Source organism: Eurosta solidaginis, chromosome 1 (assembly GCF_040869045.1).
Source record: "Eurosta solidaginis isolate ZX-2024a chromosome 1, ASM4086904v1, whole genome shotgun sequence".
In the NCBI taxonomy this organism is placed as follows: domain Eukaryota; kingdom Metazoa; phylum Arthropoda; class Insecta; order Diptera; family Tephritidae; genus Eurosta; species Eurosta solidaginis.
In genome coordinates, this window is record NC_090319.1 from 356649857 (window position 1) to 356654546 (window position 4690).

General features: G+C 41.1%; 1 long non-coding RNA gene across 1 annotated transcript; it reads left to right on the forward strand.

Annotated features, from left to right (window-relative positions):
* The first annotated feature begins 2094 nt into the window (after positions 1–2094).
* On the forward strand, positions 2095–4227 carry LOC137244795 (uncharacterized). The gene is made up of 3 exons (XR_010951197.1): positions 2095–2294; positions 2386–3863; positions 3931–4227. It is a non-coding gene; the product is annotated as an uncharacterized lncRNA (long non-coding RNA).
* The last annotated feature ends 463 nt before the right edge of the window (positions 4228–4690 follow it).

Consider the following 4690-nt stretch of genomic DNA (forward strand, 5'->3'; position numbering starts at 1 on the left):
CCGAGGTCTCCGTTCCAGCGTCTAATGTATCGTGTCGCTCTCAGGGCGACTGTGGCATTTTATGGATGTGCCAGGGCGAGTGGCCGTGAGGTTGGTTGGGTGATGCGCGTTTTCACTGCAGCGCATGTATTTCGTCAGTTGTGTATTATATTATTACCCTACAAAACACCTGGTCACACCTACCCACGCCCATGCAAATGTGACTACGAATATAACCTGTCACCGTAAAATGACTAGTCAAATAACGTGGAGTGATGAGAGCGTTTTTGCAAAGTAGTTAGTGCTGTGATTTCGAGCAGCTTATATATTTCAACATAACCAGCAAGATTGCGGTGTGTGGGGGGTTGGAGCGGACGTGATTCCAATCCACCCGCGCAAAATTACCTGTTTTCGTGATACGCGTGTTATTTTATTAACAAACGTACGTTAAAATGGGGGAATAAACCGAGTTTAAATCGAAGCGGAGAGGCTCACGAAGGTATGGATTTAATTTTGTGCGACAGCACATGCTGAATAGCGAAAATCGTAATGGAACTTGAAAGTGTACCAACTGCCGGTGCTTGCATCCGGATTGGCGATGCGTTCTTCACGACGCGTTCTATCTGCACGTACCATTATGCTAAATGTACCATGCAACTCTGTCGTGTATTTCTTGGTTAGCTGACAGCTGGTATGGTGAATTTGTGGTGTGCGAGTAAATATATATACATATATGTATTGCTTGCCCTTGAAAAAAAAACTAGGTCACTGGGGCAGTAGCACACTAGGCCGGTAGAAACAGTTGACTTTTCCCATTTCGGGATTTTGTCGTGTCGGGATTGTTTTATTTCGGGACTCGGATTGTTTTGTACCGAGCCCTTATAATGACTGTTTGTTGTTGAAAAACAACAAGTCCTGCCCCCCGCCAGAGAACCGTACCCAAAAAACGGAAAGGGTGGAAAAATCAAAAAAAAATTATTTGTAAAAAAATGTGAAATTTTTGTGTAAAGAGGTTTTTTTTGTTTTTTTCCCTTTTTTTTTTTGGTTGTGTATGCCTGGTTGGTACTGCATGAGATGCCCATATGAGTGAAAAAATAGAAAAAACACGTCAGTCCCGATTTTGAAGTTTTGCGGTTTTCGGTACTGATTTTGTCTATTGAGTGTTCGGTATTCTCCCTTAGTTGGACAGCACTAATGAGGCTGCCGTTGGTATGTTGCGGGTTGCCATCCAGTTGATTTCCCGTAACAGGAATTTTCCAGGATGCATTAATTGTCGGATTGTGGTGGATAAATTACCCTCACCACATTGTTATTTGGAAAAGGATTTTCAAGCTGGTAAAATGTAAGTATAACAAATTCCTAACGGATTTTTAATAATTTTAATTTTTATATTTTTTTTTTTTTTTTTTTTTTTTTAATTGGTTTTCTCTTTCCTTTTTTAGTTTCAAATGGACCCAAGGCAGTACATCTATGTGACACTGGAGTCAGCGGATGAGGGTGCGGAACCCATTGAGGTGGTCGCGGACATCCGCTATACGGAGCGGCGAAGGGGCTCCTGGCCATGTTTTGCGCCGGTCGAGGTTCTGCAGCATGCAGTGAGGGAGGCGCTGCGGTGCGCCGACCCCGGGGTGCTCCGTGCTAGGCGGACGCCCATTGTCGTGAGGGTGCCCGGGAGGGCCACGACGTGGTACTCCACGTTTTACCGCGGGTGTGAGGGAGTGTTATGGGTGCGGCGGCCGCACCAGGATCCAGTGCCTCATTGGAAGTTTAGTTGCCGGGTGTGCCAGCGGGCACTAAGCTCGTTCGCGTGCTTAGTTACCCATTTGAATGGGCATATGGGCTTTTTCCCGTACCGGTGCGGGGATTGTCTAAAGCGGTATACGTCTTCGGCTGCGTTATCCCTGCACCGCAAACGGATGCATTAACCAGTCAATTTTTGACATTTGAATTTGTTTTTTTTTTTTTTTTTTTTTTTTTTTTTTTTTTTTTTTTTTTTTTTTTTGTACTTATGAGTTGTAGGAAGTATTATAAAATAAAATGGAATAAAATTTAATGCTCACAAATACTGTCGATGTTCTTATTTGGATCGTGGTCAACCTGGCAGAGGCGTTGTGAAACGGTCCATTTGGTGGTCGCGTTAGGTAACGTGGCAACTCTGCCGTTTCTCGTTTTCTTGTATGTATCATTCATACATACCTACGTTGGTTGAACATTCCAGTATAGAGAGTGAAGCAAAAACAAAAATGAATCGAAAGATTTATTTTACCGTTTTTGCTTCAATTCATGTGGAATTTTACGCATTGCTGGACAAAAAGGTAAGTGGTAAAATATTTTTCAATAATTTTACTGAAATAAATATTTCTTAGGATATTTCAGATTTTTAATTCGTTTCCTTCTATTTTTCAGGTGACTGGTGATGGAGATTTAGGACAATGGATGGGTTTGATGTATCGTTCCCTTTTTTATTCTTTTGTAAGTTTTCCTAATTTTTTATTCTTTTATTTCATTTCAGGTTCACAGCTACAAATTTGGTGGCTGTATTATGCGTTGCTAAGTTCTGTGGTTCTTGGGCGTTATGAATGCCGCAAAATCGTCTGCGTGTCCAGCGAAGAAAGGAATCATGAATAAAGCATTTCAAAATTGAAAATTTCACCGTAACTGGCGTTCCCCAGTTCATGGGCAAGAATTTATTCCTCTGCTGCTCTGCATATGACTTTCATGATACGCTGAGGTTTGATATGTAACGATACGATCACTGAGGTACTTCTGATGACGCATTGTAGGTGGCATGGTATTTGGAATCGCTGCTCCAAAGCGGCCGTTGAAAGTGTTTCTTACGTCGAACGTTGCAAGGCGGACACCACGCATTACCTCGCTGCGATATTTTTACGCTTGTAAGGACGTCTTCAATTTCGCCTAAAGTGCATTTGCTGGGCCTAAAACTATGCCTGTGCTACGGCGTCTGCGATACGTAGCTTAATGAGCCTTTCAAAAAGGTTTTCGGCTGTGTCGTGGATGGATGCATAGCGGTCGATAGGCTGGTGGCAAGTTCTGGTCTTCTATGCCCTTACCAGTTAACAAAAGCTTCCGACCTTTTCATGGTTCGTGAAACAGTCTGTACTTGCGAGATATACAGCATTCTTTAATTGCTTCTGCTGGAATGTCATCTCACCCTAAAATCTTTACTTCGTGAACTAAATTTTAATTTTAATGCTACCAAAATTGATCCTTCATTGCATAATTGCTTTAACCTAACTTAACTTAAGTACTCTAATGTAACATAACCAAAAGTTAGATTAACAAAACAAATTGAAGATTTACCCTATCTCAGCTATCAATAATTTTTGGTTTTGTGGATAAGCAGCTGACGTCAACGCGCTGACAACGTATATTTTTTTGCGTGTTTTTTATTACTTCTAAGGAATGAAAGATAGACGAATGTGAAATTATCTTTTGTTTCTGCAGCCACGTGTCGTCAAACTTGTACATTGTTCTTCATTTGATAAAGCCTATAATTTAGCCAACATTTCTATTATTTTTTTTTTTTCACGACATTTACAACATGTATCACCGGCTGCAACACTACACGAAAAGCCAACAAGGCCCTTTCCACTACAGGGCTTACCCAGCTAATCTTCTATGACACACCTGGTCTTGTCACTCCAAATGAGATGAAACGTTATCATCTCGAACAAAGCTTTAACACGGCTCACAGACATGCAATTCACCATGCAGATGTTATGGCCTGTATGCAATGTTCGGCCTGAGTGCATGATGTGTCCAATTCGTGGACACGTAACGTTTTACATTCCACAGTCGAAGCAAGGTTGTTCTTGTGGTGCCTCGTTTTCGAATAAATTAAATTGAATCAAGGAAAATAAAAGGTTAGAATGTTGTTTCACCATCATCAACAAAAACACTTGTCAATACGCATTCTTTTACTTATTGTAGGAAGAGCGCATGGAAATTTCTGTCATTTTCTTAAAAAAAATTCAACAAGCAGTTTAATAAAAGCGAGTGAGGCGATAGAAATAATTTTGATGGACGTATTCTAATGGCTGTGAATGGAAGTGTATATGGCGTCATAAAGGCAAAACGTTTCTCTGGTCGAGATGCATCGCGAAATTTGGCAACATTCAATGTTGGGCCCAATAATAAGGAAGATTATGATGATTTAAGTGATCTAAGTGCCATGGAAATGGATTCTGTTCGAGAATGGGAAATGCAATTCAAAGAAAAAATACGATTTGGTAGGTAAGTTTCATTTTGTAAGGGTGATAACGTTATCGATTTTCTACTGAACTCCCAATTAATAAACTCACTTCATGCGTAAGCAATGGAAAAGGGGATAATTCAAATATGTTCGAATGTATTGAATTTTTAAAAATCAATAATCGGCAATATTCGGTGTATAGAGTGCTTTGTGTTGCACAGGCACCGTGGCAAGCTGCTTCTGCAGTGCTTGCCCAACATGCAAGCTCCACTTCGTCGCGTTTCATGTACGCTTTCATGCTATTGGTGGGTACAGTTTCCGGCGCCATAGCACTTCCGTCCGGACTACAGGACACACTCAAGCGCCAAAGCTCTTTCTTAAACTGGTAGTCTATAAATTGATTGTGAATACGCTGTATATTGTTTATGTTTCGGTTGGGCCTGTTTCTTTACGCTGATGGCCTTGATAATGTTGGGGGTGAAGAGCTCTCGCGACCCA